Source organism: Hemicordylus capensis, chromosome 2 (genome assembly GCF_027244095.1).
Source record: "Hemicordylus capensis ecotype Gifberg chromosome 2, rHemCap1.1.pri, whole genome shotgun sequence".
NCBI classification, from domain to species: Eukaryota; Metazoa; Chordata; class Lepidosauria; order Squamata; family Cordylidae; genus Hemicordylus; species Hemicordylus capensis.
In genome coordinates, this window is record NC_069658.1 from 111,959,118 (window position 1) to 111,976,826 (window position 17,709).

At 42.7% G+C, this 17,709-nt stretch overlaps 1 protein-coding gene across 6 annotated transcripts in view; it reads left to right on the plus strand.

Annotated features, from left to right (window-relative positions):
• Nucleotides 1–17,709, plus strand: part of KDM4C (lysine demethylase 4C) — a 413,873-nt gene that overhangs the window by 85,474 nt on the left and 310,690 nt on the right. The window lies entirely within an intron of this gene.

The following is a 17,709-nucleotide window of genomic DNA, read 5'->3' on the forward strand; positions in this document are numbered from 1 at the left end:
ACTTTTTCCCAGTATTTTTTCCCATGTGAAGTAGCTGCAGATGGCTTGGGCCCCAAGAGAATAACTCTGCTGCCACAGCCACCATATATGATAGAGGTGGTCTTGATGTTGTTCCCTGATGCTGCCTGTTTTCATCCATGGTGGTGGGGGTGGAGCAGATGCTCTGCATCTTTTCTTCTCCACATGGCAAAGCAATTTAGAGAGTATAAAGTGATTTTGAGTGGACAAACTACTGGCAATGAAAGGATTGAACAGTCCCACTGGTCCTCTATGCCTCTGTAGTCCTTTATAGTAACTGGCCCAAAGACACCTGCAGTTACTAGGCAGGAGAAAAAAGTCATGGCAAAGTAAAAACTGTTGCAGAACATCATGCATGTTTGGTTCTGGTAAATAGTTAGTATTGCCAACATGTTTGTTTTCTAGTAGGACATTTATGGTTTTAACTGCATGATAAGTAGAGATTTAGCAAGTAAAACACTGCAACAATTCCATGTATCTCTAAATACTAAATACTGAGGCAAACAACAAGAAATGGCCATGAGCTTCTGGAGGCATCTTCCTGACTGATTGGAAATGGAATGCTAGACTGGATAGTCCATTGGACTGATCTAACAAGGCTATCACATTATGATGGAAATTCAGCAGGTGTACTATTTCCCTACCTAGTTGTTAAAAGCAGAAGGACCCTACTAGAAGAAATGTTGACAGTTCTTTGGGATGTAAACTAAAACCCCTGAGGGATAGCCGATAGGAGTTGGGCAGTATCCGGTTCAGCAAATGCCATCCCTTAAAATGTGATGGTGGAAATGATTCAGATAAAACAGACAGGGACAGAGTAGAGCCAGATAAAAAGCAGACAGAAGGATGTGCTGGCTCATCAAAGAGATCAAATGGCCAAAAGAAGGATTCAGCATATAGGTGATTATATATGCCAGAAGCTTCTGAGCCAAGATGGCTTAGCTGGAGTGCTTGTTTGCTAATGGAAACATAGATATAATGGGTGTAACAGAAACATGGTGGAACAGTGAGAATGGAAACATGGTGGAACAGTGGGACACTGTTATTCCTGGATATCAACTCTATAGAAAGGACAGGGAGGGGCAAATTGGGGGCAGAGTAGAATTGGGAGGGGTGAATTGGGGGCAGAGTAGCACTGTATGTTAAAGGGGGGCTGGAATCTTAAGTGCTAGAAAACCTAGGAAGACCAGAGTTCTCCACAGAAACTCTGTGGGTGACAATACAAGGCCTGAAAGGAAATGTGCTACTAGGGACATGCTATCACTCTCCTGATGAAAATGCTGATAGTGACTGAGAGTGGCAGAAGGAAATCAGGGAGGTGTCGGAGAGATGGAGCTGTAATAATGGGTGACTTCAATTACCCACACATAGACTGGGTAAATTCGCAGTAAGGTAATGACAAAGAGGTCACATTTCTAGACACACTGAATGACTGCCCTAGAACAGTTGGTCACGGAACCATCCAGAGAGAAGGCAACCTTGGACGTAATTCTGAGTGGTGTATAGGACCTGATACAAGATGTCTGTGCCATGGAACCTGTAGGGAACAGTGACCATAGTGTGATCAAATTCAGCATGCATGTGAGGAGAGAATCACCAAGGAAGTTTAACGAAGACAATTTGCATTTCAGAAGAGGAAACTTCTCTAAAATGAGGTGTTTGGTGAAAAGAAAACTGAAAGGGAAAGTCAGAAGAATCACTTTGCTCCAGAATGCATGGAGTTTATTTAAAACCACAATACTAGAAGCCCAGTTAGAATGTATACCAAAAAGGAGGAAAGGTACCACCAAATCCGGGAGGATGCCAGCATGGCTAACAAAGTCAAGGAAGCTATAAAGTGGAAGAAGACTTCCTTCAGAAATTGGAAGGCCTGCCGAATGAAGAGAACAGAAAGGAACACAAATTCTGGCCAAAAAAAATGCAAGGAGACAAAAAGAGAGTTTGAGGAACATTTAGCTAAAAGCATCAAGGGGAATAACAAAAACTTATTTAAATACACCAGAAGCAGGAAGCCTTCCAGGGAAGTGGTTGGACTGTTAGATGATGGAGTGAAAGGGATTATTAAGGAGGATATGGAGGATTGCAGAGAAGCTAAACGATTTTTTTTTTTTGCATCTGTATTTATGGCAGAGGATGCAGAGCATATACCTGTGCCTGAACTGAGCTTCTCAGGGACAGAGGCTAGAGAACTGTGTCAGACAGAGATGATGAGATATGACGTTCAAACTGGAAAAATTAAAAATTAACAAATTGCCAGGGCCAGATCCCATCCTCCCAAGAATCCTGAAAGACTTCAGATATGATATTGCCGATCTCCTTGCAAAAATATACTACTTATCCCTACTCTGTATATACTACAAAATATACTACTTAGGGATAAGTACAGGCTCTGTACTGCAGAACTGGAAAGTAGCCAATGTAACACTGATTTTCATAAGGGGACCCGGGAAGTTACAGGCTGGTTAGCTTAATTTCTGTTGCAGGCAAATTGATGGAAAGCATTCTCAAGGATAACATTCTTAAGCATATAGAAGAACTGGCCCCACTGAAGGAGAAACAGCATGGTGTCTGTAAAGGGAAATCTTGCCTCATTAACCTCTTGGAGTTATTTGAGAGTGTCAACAGGTATGTGGATGAGGAGTGTGGACATAGTATACCTGGACTTTCAAAAAGCTTTAGACAAGGTTCCTCATCAAAGACTCTTGACAAATCTTAGCAGTCATAGGATAAGGGGACAGCTTCGTATGTGGGTTAGTAACTCGATGAAGGACAGGAAAAGGAGGGTAGGAATAAATGGACTGTTTTCACAATGGAGGGAAGTAAGAAGTGAGCTCCCCCAGGAATCGTTACTGGGATTGGTAACTTGATTATAAATGATATAGCACTTGGGGTATGCAGTGAAGTGGCCAAATCTGCAGATGACACCAAACTATTTAGGGTAGTGAAATCCAAAACAGATTGCGAGGAGCTCTAAAAGGATCTCTCCAAACTGGGAAGTGGGCAACAAGATGGCAAATGTGGTTCAATGTTAACAAGTGTAAAATGCTGCATATTGGGTCAAAATTCCAACTTCATATATGTGCTGATGGGATCTGAGCTATCAGTGACTGACAAGAAGAGGGATCTTGGGTTTGTGGTGGACAGCTAGTAGAAGGTGTTGACTCAATGTGCAGCAGCTATGAAAAAGGCCAATTCCATGCTTGGAATCATTAGGAAGGGGAATGAAAATAAAACTGCTACTATCATAATGCCCTTATACAAAATTATGGTGCGGCCACATTTGGAGTACTGTGTGCAGTTCTGGTTACCATATCTTAAGAAGGATATAATAGAACTGAACAAAGTGCAGAAGAGGGCAACCAAGATCATCAGGGGCCTAGAGTACCTTCCTTATGCAGCAAGGCTACAACACCTGGGGCATTTTACTTTAGAAAAAAGATGACTGAGGGGAGACATGATAGAGGTCTATAAATCATACATGGTGTAGAGAAAGTAGATAGAAATGTTTCTCCCTCTCACATAGCACTAGAACCAGGTGTCATCCCTTGAAACTGATTGCCAAGGAATTTAGGACCGACAAAACGAAGTACTTTTTCATACAACATATAATCAACCTATGGGATTCTCTGCCACAGGATGTGGTGTTGGCTACTAGTTTGGATGGCTTTAAGAGGGGTTGGAATAACTTCATGGAGGAGAGGTCTATCAATGGCTACTCCTCCTAGGGCTATAGGCCACCTCCTGCCTCAGAGGCAGGATGCCTCTAAATACCAGTTGCAGGAGAGTAGCAGTAGGAGAGAGGGCATGCCCTCAGCTCTTACCTTTGGGCTTCCCAGAGGCATATGGTGGGACCTTGGGCCTGATCCAACAGGGCTTCTCTTGTGTTCTTACTCTGTGTGCACACATGCACTATTCATGTCGGGTATGTAGTAGTTCAGATCCATTATATTAGGGTATAGATTATGGTGAATTATGAGAGTGAGTGTGGTATAGTGGTTAGAGTGTTCAACCAGGACTGGGGAGACTCAAATTCTGATTCAGCCATGGAACACATTTGGTGATTCTGGGTCAATCACTTATCTCTTAGCCTAACCTACTGTACCTCACAGGCTTGTTATGGAGATAAACATAACTATTTATTTATTTATTTATTTATTTATTTATTTATTTATTTATACACACAATCAGACAGGTGTTATTGACTGGTTTGTTTTATTCAGACACCGAGTCCTTCCCAAGGGATGGCTGAATTTTATTGTCAATGTTGTTGCTGTTGTTATAGATATCATCACAGAATATAGGCTGTTCCCAGTAAAGTTGCTTTTTGTAATTGGCTGATGGTGATTTCTGTGGCCCCTATGGTGTTGAGGTGCTCTTCAAGGTCTTTTGGAACTGCACCCAGGGCACAAATTACCACTGGGATTATTTTGGTCTTTTTCTGCCACAGCCTTTCAATTTCAATTTATAGATCTTTGTATTTGGTGATTTTTTCTATTTCTTTTTCTTCTATTCTGCTATCCCCTGGTATTGCTATGTCGATTATTTTAACTTGTTTTTCTTTCTTCTCGACTACAGTTATATCTGGTGTATTGTGTGGCGGATGTTTGTCTGTTTGTAGTCAGAAGTCCCATAATATTTTTACATCTTCATTTTCTTCAACTTTTTCAATTTTATGGTCCCACCAATTTTTGGCTACAGGTAGCTTGTATTTTTTGCAGATATTCCAGTGTATCATCCCTGCTATCATGTCATGCCTTTCTTTGTAGTCAGTCTGTGCGATCTTTTTACAACAGCTGATTAGGTGGTCCATTGTTTCATCTGCTTCTTTACAAAGGCGGCACGTGCTGTTTGTTGTTGACTTTTCTACTTTTGCTCTTATTGCATTTGTTCTTAGTGCCTGTTCTTGTGCAGCCAGTATTAAACCCTCAGTTTCTTTCTTCAAGTTGCCATTCTTAAGCCATTGCCAGTTCTTGGTGATGTCTGATTTTCCAGTGATACTGTGCAAATACTGACAATGCAGTGGCTTATTTTTCCATTTTTCTGCTTGGTTCTTGACTTGTTCTTTCTTGTAGGCCTGCTTTGTTTCATTGGTGTTGAAAAGTTTCTCGTTATTGACCATTTGAAGTGCATCTTCTTCACTGTCCTTGATATATTCTTCAAGGCCTCTTTTCTCCTCCTCTACTGTTTGATGGACTTGCAGCATTCCTCTTCCACCTGAGCTGCGAGGGAGGTATAGCCTATCGACATCACTGTGGGGGTGCAGAGCATGATTGATGGTCATGATTTTCCTGGTCTTACGATCTAGCGTCTCTAGCTCTGCCTGGGTCCAGTCTATTATTCCTGCAGTGTATCTGATAACAGGTATAGCCCAGGTGTTTATGGCTTGTATGGTGTTCCCGCCATTGAGTTTGGACTTTAGGAGTTTTCTAACTCTCCTGATGTATTCACTTCCAAGTTTTCTTTTAACTTCAGTGTGTGCAATGTTCTCAGCCTGGAGAATGCCCAAGTATTTGTAATGTTCTTTCTCTTCAGGTTCTTGATCTTGCTTCCATTGGGCAGTTCTATTCCTTCTGTTTTTCTTATTTTTCCTCTGTTCATTATTACTGCAGCACACTTGCCTAGTCCAAAGTCTATTGCTATATCGCTACTAAATATACGGACAGAATTTAGCAGTGATTCAATTTCTGACTGGGACTTTCCATATAACTTCAGATCGTCCATGTACAGCAGATGGTTGATTTGACTTGATGTTTTAGATGTTTGGTATCGGAGGCTTGTTTTGTTTAGTATTTGTGAAAGTGGGGTCATGGCGATTACAATCAACAGAGGAGAAAGTGAGTCCCCTTGGAAAATGCCTCTTCTAATGCTAACCTGTCCAAGTGTCTCACCATTGATTGTTAACTGTGTACTCCACATGCTCATTGCTTTTTAAAATAAATATCTGAATGTTTTTGCTGACACCAGTTGTTTCTAAACATTTTAGTATCCATGTGTGAGGCAATGAATCGAAGGCTTTCTTGTAGTCAATCCATGCAACACTTAGATCTGTTTTTCTTCTCTTGCAATTTTCTAAATCATTTTGTCAATCAGCAGCTGGTCTTTTGTGCCTCTGGTGTTCGGGCAATTTCCTTTCTGTTCAACTGGAAGCTGTTTGTTAGTTAAGAAGTGTTGGATCACTTCATCTGCTATTATTCCAGTTAATAATTTGAACATGGTTGGCAGGCAGGTGATCGGTCTATAATTACTTGGAACTGCACCTTTTGCTGAGTCTTTCATTATGAGATGAGTTGTTGTTGTTGTTGTTGTTAAATGTGAAAATGTGAAAAGTAATAATATATACCACTCTGGGCTTGTTGGAGGAAGAGTGGGATATGAATGCAAATGATAGATAAAATGACTAATATCCAGACTAATACCACATTGATGCTATGACATTTTTCTATAATGCAGGAGTGTATGATTTTTGACAATCCAAAAAGCCTTCAGGGACAGATTACTACAACTGGAAAGAGCTTTGGGAGGAAGGCGAGAGATATGAAAATCGCTTGCCTTCCACCCCTGAAGTGCTGTGCAAAGCAATTTTCAACGCAGGGACTTGAAAAGCCTGTCCAGGGTAGCTCAGGAGTTCATAGCGGCCATGACAACTATGGGCCTATCACAAGTGGTCTCTGGACCAACGTATATTGCAGGACACACGCTTGATTTGGTATTTTACTCTGATCAGAGTGGTGTTCCGTGAGTGGGGACTCCTGTGATTTCCCCATTGTCATGAACGGACCACCATCTGGTTAAGGTTGGACTTACAACCACTTCCCACCTCCGCAGGGGCGAGGGGCCCATTAGAATAGTCCATCTGAAGAGGTTATTGGATCCACTAAGATTCCAAGAAGCCTTGGAGGGATTTAATGTTGGCTTTGTTGGCGATCCTGACGATGCCCTGGTTGAGAATTGGAACAACTTGCTGACCAGGGCAGTAGACATGATTGCTCCCAAGTGTCCCCTCCAACCTGCTTCAAATTTGGCCCCTTGGTATACGGAAGTTCTACGGGGGCTGAAGCGGCAAGGTAGGCGACTGGAGCGCAAGTGGAAGAAGACTTGACTCGAATCTGACAGATTGCGACATAGAGCACATCTAAAGATCTATGCTCAGGCAATACGTGCGGCAAACAGGTGGTTCTTATCTGCCCGTATCACCTCTGCGAATTCACGTCCAGTGGAGTTGTTCAGCGTTGTGAGTGGATTAGAATCTGCCTCTCCTCCATTGAACCAGAATTTGGAGTCATCAGTTACCTGCTGTAATGTGTTTAAAGAGTTTTTCGCAGATACAATCTGTCGGATTCGGGCCAACCTAGATGGAGACACCACAATTAATTTGATGTCTGAGCTGGAGGTACTCAATGACTCCTCTTATGTGATTCGACTGGATCGGTTTCAGTTTGTGACTCCTGAAGATGTGTACAAGCTGCTTGGAGTGGTGAGGCCTACCACTTGTTCTCTTGACCCTTGTCCAACATGGCTTGTTCGATCTAGCAGGGAGGTTGTTGTAAACAGCCTGGTGGATATCATAAATGCTTCTCTGAGAGAGGGCAGGATGCCTCCTTGTCTTAAGGAGGCAATCATCAGACCTCTTCTAAAGAAGCCTGCATTAGATCCCTCAGAGTTGAGCAATTATAAGCCTGTTTCCAACCTCTCATGGCTGGGCAAGATAATTGAGAGGGTGGTGGCCTCTCAGCTCCAGGCAGTCTTGGAGGAAACTGATTATTTAGACCCATTTCAAACTGGTTTTTGGGAGGGCTAGGGGGTGGAGACTGCTTTGGTCGGCCTGATGGATGATCTCCAATTGGCAATTGACAGAGGAAGTGTTATTCTGTTGATCCTTTTGGATCTCTCGGCTGCTTTCGATACTATCAATCATAGTATCCTTCTGGAACGTCTGAGGGTGTTGGGGGTGGGAGGCACTGTTTTACAGTGGCTCCGCTCCTACCTCTCGGATAGATTCCAGATGGTGTTGATTGGAGACTGTTGCTCTTCAAAATCTAAGCTTAAGTATGGTGTCCCTCAAGGCTCCGTACTTTCTCCAATGCTTTTTAACATCTACCTGAAACCGCTGAGAGAGATCACCAGGGGATTTGGAGCTGGGTGTTAGCAGTACGCTGATGACACCCAGATCTACTTCTCTATGTCAACTTCTTCAGGAGCTGGCATACACTCCCTAAATGCCTGCCTGTAAGCAGTAATGGGCTGGATGAGGGAGAATAAACTGAAGCTGTATCCTGATAAGTTGGAGGTACTTATTGTGTGGGGTCAGAACTCCAGAGACAATTTTGATCTGCCTGTTCTAGATGGGGGTCACCCTTCCCCAAAAGGAACAGGTTCGCAGTCTGGGAGTATTTCTGGATTCACACCTCTCCCTGGTTTCTCAGGTTGAGGCGGTGGCCAGGGGCGCTTTCTATCAGATCTGGCTGATACGCCAGCTGCGCCTGTTTCTCGAGATCAGTGACCTCAGATCTGTTGGTGACCTGCAGACTTGACTTTTGTAATGCGCTCTACGTGGGGCTGCCTTTGTATACGTAGTCTGGAAACTTCAGTTGGTTCAGAACGCGGCAGCCCTGTTGGTCTCTGGGTCATCTCGGAGAGACCATGTTACTTCTTTACTGATGGAGTTACATTGGCTGCCAATAGGTTACCGGGAAAAATACAAAGTGCTAGTTATAACTTACAAAGCCCTAAACGGTTTAGGCCCTGGGTATCTAAGAAAGCGTCTTCTTCGTTATGAGCCCCACTGCCCTTTGAGGTCGTCTGGAGAGGTCCATCTCCAGGTACCGCCAACACGTTTGTTGGCTACACAGAGACGGGCCTTCTCGGTTGCTGCCCCAAGATTGTGGAATGTGCTTCCTGCTGAGATACGATCCTCCCCATCTCTGGAAATTTTCAAAAAACATCTGAAAAATCATCTTTTCACCAAAGCTTTTTCAGCATCCTAAATTTTGGGGGGGTTAATTTGTGGTTTATTTTAAAATTAAAAACCTGATTTTGGGGTTTTAATCACTGTCATTGTTTAATTGTTGTTTTAAAATGTTTTTAAATTGTTAATTGTTGTATTGTTTTTTAATTTGTTTAGCTCTTTACTATTTTAGTGGTTTGTTTTAATTGTAAACTGTCCTGAGCCATTTTGGAAGGGCAGTATACAAATCTAATAAATAATAATAATAACAATAACAACAACAACAACAACAACAACAACAACAACAACAACAACTTGGGGCCTCTTGACTGTATGGCTGCAGACTATTGATTATTATAATTAGCAGAACCCCAGAACTCCAGCGAAGATCTTGGTTTTTTAAAAATAGTTTTATATTCTGAAAAAGTGTATTAACACTAAACTAATTTACCTAAATTCAATCAGTTGTTCCTCAGACTCGATAAACCTAACCTTTGAAGCATGCTTACAGATAACAGAACAAGCTTTGTTTTTAAATTAATTGGATATATCATTCTCCCTAGCACCACCTAGCACCACTGCCAATTTGGCCTCTTGATGTTAAGTGGAGCAGAGAATCAAGTCCATCTTGCCCCACTAGCCTTACCTTTCTACCAATGATTCAAGGAGCTTTTAAATGCATAGTTTGAGAATCTCACTTTCAGATCTATGTTTTAACACTTTATCACTTTGTTCACTATTAAGTTTGTTTGTTTGTTCTTTACTGCATTTATATACAGCCCAATAAAATCTCTGGTGGTTTACAAATTAGCAATTAAAATCTTAAATCATATAAAACAAATTATAACATCAATAAAACTTTATGAACTAAAAGCTTGATAATAGGTACAATTTCAATAGTTGCTTAAACTGCTAGAGATGAGAAGGTTCTGATTTCATTTGGGAGCACATTCCAGGGTCCTAGGATAACCCTAGAGAAGGTCTAGGTTTGGGATGAGCCAGTGGTAACCACAACTGGGCCAATGCTGATTATCTTAATAGGTAGTGGGGTTCATAAAGAAGGTTTAAAATTGCAGCTGAGAAGAGAATGATAGGGGGATTGGTAACAAATTGGAATAGTTCATAGAACTATCTAAATACTTATTTTATTTATTTATTTATTCGATTCATATACTGCCCTTCCAAAATGGCTCAGGGTAGTTTACAACAGAATAAAAACAATTAAAACCAGTTAATAATTAAAATCAAAACTATAAAAACAATCAAACAGCTAAAAACCCTGGAAAACTAGGGCAAACATTTAAAACAATTTAAAAGTTTACAGCAGTTTAAAAAACCTGAAAGGCCCAGCCAAACAGATAGGTTTTAAGGGCTCTCCTGAAAGACAGTAATGAAATCAAATTATGGATTTCTGCTGGGAGTGCATTCTATAGCCCAGGAGCAGCTACAGAGAAGGCCTCTGAGTCACCACCAATCTCCAGTTACCAACTGGTGGTAACTGGAGATGGACCTCCTCAGATGACCTTAATGTGTGGTGGGGATCATGCAGAAGAAGGCGCTCTCTAAGATAACTTGGACCTAAGCCATTCAGGGCTTCAGATGTAATAACCAGCACTTTGTATTTTGCCTGGAAACGTATCGGCAGCCAGTGTAACCGTTTCAAGACAGGCATAATATGGTCTCCCCGGGTTACCATAGAGACCAGTCTGACTGCCACATTTTGAACTAACTGAAGTTTCCGAACCACGTACAAAGGCAGCCCCACATAGAGTGCATTGCAATAGTCAAGCTGGGAGGTTACCAGCTGATGTACCACTGTTTTGAGGTCATCCTCTTCAAGAAATGGGCGCAGCTATCAAGTCAGCTGAAGCTGATAGAAAGCACTCCTGGCCATGGCCACCACCTGAAATACCAGGGTGAGGCCTGGGTTCAGGAGTACTCCCAAGCTGCACACCTGCTCCTTCTGGGGGAGTGTAACCCCACCCAGCACAGGAAGATCTAACTCACACCTCAGATTCTGAGCCCCCACAATGAGCACCTCCACCTTGCTTGGATTCAGCTTCAATTTGTTATCCCTCATCCAGCCCATTACTGCCTGTAGGCAGGCATTTAGAGAATGAGTGCCATTTCCTGAAGATGAAAAGGAGAAGTAGATTTAGGTGTCATCAGCATACTGATAACACCCAGCACCAAACCTCCTGATGACCTCACCCAGTGGTTTCATGTAGATATTGAAAAGCATTGGTGACAGAATGGAGCCCTGAGGGACTCCATATAACAGCTCCTGTTTTGTGGAGCAACTGTCACCAAGCTCCACCATCTGGAATCTACCCAAGAGATAGGAGCGGAACCACTGCAAGGCAGTGCCCGCTATCCCCAACTCCTCCATGTGATCCAGAAGGATACCATGGTTGATGGTATCGAATGCGACCAAGAGATCCAGAAGAACCAGCAGAGTTATACTCCCTCTGTCAGTTCCCCGGTAAAGGTCATCCATCAGGCCGACCAAGGCTGTCTCAACCCCATAGCCAGCTCTAAAGCCAGTTTGAAATGGGTCTTGATAATCAGTTTCCTCCAAAACTGCCTGGAGCTGGTTGGCCACCACCCTCTCAATCACCTTGTCCAACCAAGGGAGATTGGAGATTGGCCTGTAACTATCCATCGCTAAGGGGTTCATGGAAGGCTTCTTAAGGAGCTTCTTAAGGACCTGCCTTCTTCAGTCAAGGAGGTACTCTATCCTCTTTCATCGAAGCATTTATGATATTTAACTAGGCCACCTCCAACAATCTCCCTGCTAGATAGAAGCCTCCAAGTTGGGCAAGGATCCAGAGAACAGATGGTAGGCCACAGTGCCCCAAGCAGCTTGTCCACATCCACAGGAGTCACAGATAGAAATTGATCCAACCCAATATTGCAAGAAGGATTGCTGGACACCTCCTCCATAGACCTTGCAGAAATAGTGGAGTCCAAGTTGGCCCAAATACGAGAGATCTTGTTCGCAAAGAACCCATTAAAAGTGTCACAGCAGAACTTAAGGTTTCTTTAGGGCCAACATTGTGCTAGGATAGGCACAGATCTCTCTGATACCATGTTTTTATAGCCCAGGCACAGTTTTGCCACCTCTGTAAGAACTAGACATTTCAGGTGACTGCTTGAATTGTCATTCATTGGTGTAACACTGCCTTCATGTTGCTGGCTCATAATGTCTTTAACCTATCAAACTACCCTATTTGGTTCTGCGAGATTTGAACAATACCAGCATAAGTGCCAAGATAAAGGAGAAGAAGTGACAGTTAATGACTTCTTGACCATTACTATAAACATTTTTCCTGCAAGGAAATGCACACATTTCCTTGCAGTAATTTTGATTCAGTATAGTCTCTTCATGATTATGATTTTATTTAACTCAGTTATTCAGTTATAAGGTTTGAGAGAAACAGACTCTATCTTTTTCATACTTGTAAATAATTATTTTCAATTTAGTAATAGCAGCAGTTTTCTAAAACTCTATGCTGATTATTGAACAAAGCCAGGCACTGGTAACTGAGCTTTTGTATTAGGGCAGCAATTTAGAAGGGAAAAAGAAGAAAGTGTAAATTCTGAATTGCATCTACTAAGAGTTTCTGTATCAGTCAAATATCTTAAGTGTCAACATCATTACTGATGTGCTTAGCACTCAACAGGTACTTAACATTTGATATTAAAAGCAATTCAAATAATACCAAACAAGCAAATACTGACATTTTCACTGGTGATATTTTGGTACTCTACACTTTGCCTACCTAAAGACATTTGCCATCTCACATGTCAGTGGTTATATGTAGCCTTAAACAATTCTAGGGGTGGGGAGTAGCAGTGGGGAGTAGCCTACCAAGCCAATAGTGCATTCCAAGCCCAAACTGAAATGAACTTATTTCCCAGATCTCTGTAGAAATATTTCTAGTTGGTAAACATTTAATATTTATATACAAAGTTTCAGTCTTAAACTTGTGACAGTAACGCTTTGCTGATAAAATTGCATACAACAACAACAAATATTTATATACCGACAAAAGTATCCAAAGTGACTTACATAGAGAAATAATAAATAAATAAGATGGCTCCCTGTCCCCAAAGGGCTCACAATCTAAAAAGAAACATAAGATAGGCACCAGCAACAGTTACTGGAAGTACTGTGCTGGGGATGGATAGGGCCAGTTACTCTCCCCCTGCTAAATAAAAGAGAATCGCCACGTTAAAAGGTGCCTCTTTGCCTAGTTATTTTATTTATTTATTTATTTATTTATTTATTTATTTATTTATTTATTTAACACATTTCTATACCGCCCTAACCCAAGGTCTCAGGGCAGTTCTTAGTTAGCAGTGGAGCAGACATCTGTTCCAATTTGAATACCACTATAAGGGCAGGCTCCATGGATATGTCCTTGGCTCAGATGTGTTCTGTTAGGAAAAGAGCTGAGCTTGTTCAGCCTGAAGAAATGGACAGCATACTTGGAGATGTGAGGCTGACCGCTTGTCTCCTTCACTCTTGCCCTTTCTGGCTGATTAAAGCAGCCATGAGAGTGACTGGCTAGGTAGTGGAAGTTGTGCGTGCTTTCTTATGAAAGGATACATTACCAGATGTGTTACTACTACTAATATACTGCTTTTCAACAGAAAATTTCAAAGCAGTTTACATAGAAAGATAAATAAAGAAGATAGTTCCCTGTCCCCAATGTGCTCACAATCTAAAAAGAAACATAAGGTGGACACCAGCAACAGCCACTGGGGAGATGCTGTGCTGGGGCTTGATAAGGCCAGTTGCTCTCCTCTTAAATCTAAAAGAGAATTACCACTTTAAAAAGGTCCCTCTTTGCTCAGTTAGCAGGAGAGGAAGCTGTGGCAAGACCACTATTTTGAGTAACTACTGACCTTTTTAAAATTAGCCATTGGGGAAAGTTCTCAAGCAGTTTGTGGTAACCCAGTCCAAGTATTCCTGGCTGACAGATTATTTTGTTTCCTCCCCATTTGGATTCTGGCCTCGTTTGGGACCAAAACAGCCTTAGTCACCGTGCTGGAATGACCTCTGCTGAGAACAGGACGGTAACGGTGTTCTCTTGTTCTGCTGGCCTTCTCAATATCATGTCTTGCAGGGCCAGGCAGTGCAAGGACTCACCAGAGGAGCCAGGCAGAAGTCAAGGTCAGAAATTCAAGCTAGAGTTGGAAGCCGGGAAGTCAGGTCCACACAGGAGGAATGGGAAATCAGGTCTAGTCAAGCTAAGGTCAGGAGCTAGGAGATCAGGTCTATACAGGAGCAGGCAGATCAGGTCAGTCAAAGCCAGGGTTGGCAGCTAGGAGATCAGGTCTACACAAGAGCAGAAAAGGAACAGGCTACAAGTTTAGGCAACAATGTTGCTGCAGCAAGGACCTGCAGCAGACTGAGCCCTTTACAAGGGAAGTGAATCCTGACCACGTGTGGCCGTCTTAAAAGTGGATGAGCTTCATTCCTCAGTCACTGGCTGCAGTGTAGCTAAGGCATGGCTGTATCTTCTTCCTCTGAGCTGGAGGAGAAGGAGAAAGAGGGCAAGGGTGCATCCTCAGGATGAAGAGAAGGTTCTCCAGAGGCACAGGTTTTCCCCATGTTCTGGAGGGAGGAAGGGCTCTCATGTCCTGCATCTTCAGCCAGGTCTTTGGAGTCTATCTTGGGCTCAGGGATCTGTCTTCACTGAAGCGGGATCGGGCTCAGGGTCTGTGTCAGATGAGTAGTCAGGCTCAGGGATCATGACACTCAGTAGATTTAGATACAGTTGACTATGTTGATCTTCTTTCATTATCTTCTTTCATTGTGATTCCTGAGGATGTGGACAACTGTAGATTTAAATACAGTTGACTATGTTGATCTTATTTCATTATCTTCTTTCATTGTGACTCCTGACGATATTTCTTCTTTCATTGTGACTCCTGAGGATGTGTACAAGCTGCTTGAAACGGTGAGGCCTACCCAGAGGCGTAACTATAGGGGGGGCAGGGGGGGCACGTGCCCCGGGCGCCATATTTTCTGGTCACATGGGGGGCGCCGACATGACAAAAATTTCTTTTAATTTTTTTTTAATTTTTTGTTAATACAAATGTTTCCTGCTCAGTGCAGCAGTGCTGCAGCAGTCAAGGGAGCGCGTAGGCAGCCCATCCCCCACGAGCGGTCCCTACCGCGCCGCCCACGCCCCCCCATTGCTTTGCTGGCGCCTGGCGGCCAGTCAGTGGCCTGGCTTGGGGGCGGCGGCGGGCGCTTGTGAGGAAAAACCTAAGTATAATGTAGTATGTTGTGGCGCGGGGGGGGCGCGGGGGGCGCCATTTCAGTGCTTGCCCCGGGCGCCATTTTCCCTAGTTACGCCTCTGGGCCTACCACTTGTTCTCTTGACCCTTGTTCAACATGGCTTGTTCGATCTAGCAGGGAGGTTGTTGTAAACAGCCTGGTGGATATCATAAATGCTTCTCTGAGGGAGGGCAGGATGCCTCCTTGTTTTAAGGAGGCAATCATCAGACCTCTTCTAAAGAAGCCTGCATTAGATCCCTCAGAGTTGAGCAATTATAAGCCTGTTTCCAACCTCTCATGGCTGGGCAAGATAATTGAGAGGGTGGTGGCCTCTCAGCTCCAGGCGGTCTTGGAGGAAACTGATTATTTAGACCCATTTCAAACTGATTTTCAGGCAGGCTATGGGGTGGAGACTGCCTTGGTTGGCCTGATGGATGATCTCCAATTGGGAATTCAGAGGAAGTGTGACTCTATTGGTCCTTTTGGATCTCTCAGCGGCTTTCGATACTAAAACCATAGTATCCTTCTGGAACGTCTGAGGGTGTTGGGGGTGGGAGGCACTGTTTTACAGTGGCTCCGCTCCTATCTCTCGGATAGATTCCAGATGGTGTTGATTGGAGACTGTTGCTCTTCAAAATCTGAGCTTAAGTATGGTGTCCCTCAAGGCTCCGTACTTTCTCCAATGCTTTTTAACATCTACCTGAAACCGCTGAGAGAGATCACCAGGGGATTTGGAGCTGGGTGTTAGCAGTACGCTGATGACACCCAGATCTACTTCTCCATGTCAACTTCTTCAGGAGCTGGCATATCCTCCCTAAATGCCTGTCTGGAAGCAGTAATTGGCTGGATGATGGAGAATAAACTGAAGCTGAATCCTGATAAGACAGAGGTACTTATTGTGCAGGGTCAAAACTCCAGAGACAATTTTGATCTGCCTGTTCTAGATGGGGTCACCCTTCCCCAAAAGGAACAGGTTCACAGTCTGGGAGTACTTCTGGATTCACATCTCTCCCTGGTTTCTCAGGTTGAGGCGGTGGCCAGGGGTGCTTTCTATCAGATCTGGCTGATACGCCAGCTGCGCCTGTTTCTTGAGATCAGTGACCTCAAAACTGTGGTACATCTGCTGGTAACCTCCAGACTTGACTTTTGTAATGCGCTCTACGTGGGGCTGCCTTTGTATGTAATCTGGAAACTTCAGTTGGTTCAGAACGCGGCAGCCATGTTGGTCTCTGGGTCATCTCGGAGAGACCATGTTACTCCTTTACTGATGGAGGTACACTGGCTGCCAGTCTAAGAGAGCGTCTTCTTCATTATGAGCCCCACCGCCCATTGAGGTCATCTGCGGAGGTCCGTCTCCAGTTACTGCCAACACGTTTGGTGGCTACACAGAGACGGGCCTTCTCAGTCGCTGCCCCGAGATTGTGGAATGTGCTTTCTGCTGAGATACGATCCTCCCCATCTCTGACAATTTTCAAAAAACACCTGAAAACCCTTCTTTTCACCCAAGCTTTCTCAGCTTCCTAAATTGTTGGAGTTTTAATTTGTGGTGTACTTTAAAATTCAAAACCCGATTTTGGGGCTTTTAATCACTCTAATTATTTAATTGTTTTAAAATGTTTTTAAATTATTAATTTTTATATTGGTTTTTAAAATTTGTTTTAGCTCTTTACTGTTTTAGTAGTGTGTTTTAATTGTAAACCGCCCTGAGCCATTTTGGAAGGGCGGTATACAAATCGAATCAAATCAAATCAATCAATCAATATCATGATCTTAAATTTTCTAGTGATGAGGCATTTTAAATACGGTGTTATCCAATTTTTTCATTGCCACATGTTTGTGGAAAATGTATTCTCTTATAGTGACAAGCAGTTTATTGAAGTTATGAATGAAAATACCTGCAAATGCAAGCATTGTCATAGCATGTATTTCACAATGCATTTAGAGAACTGCATTTATACTAACAGCTGATAGACAAAAACGGAAAACAATTTACCATGATAATACATGTTCTGACTGCATTTATGAGTCAATTTGCACCAGATAGTCCTAGTGAACTAATTAGAAGTCCCTGTAAGTAGTTTGTGCAAGATCTGTAGGGTTTTTAAATATATATATTTGGTAATGAGCACGCACAATAAATTCTCAAGTGTAGTTAGAACCTATTACACAGAAGTAAGTCCCATTTATTTCAATAAGGCCTACTCACTGTATGCATGAAATTGCAGTTCTTGATCTTATTTGGTTTAGTCTTAGTTTAGTTTATATACTGTTTTTCAACAAAATGTTCACCAAGTGGTTTAATATAGTAAAGAAATGGGGGTGGGGGTAGTTCCCTGTCCCAAAGGAGCTCACAATCTTTTAATTTTAAAAGAGACAACAGCATCAAGAAGCTGTGCTGAAATTAATAGGGACTATTGCTCTCTCCCTACTAAATATAAGAGAGCCACCACTTGAA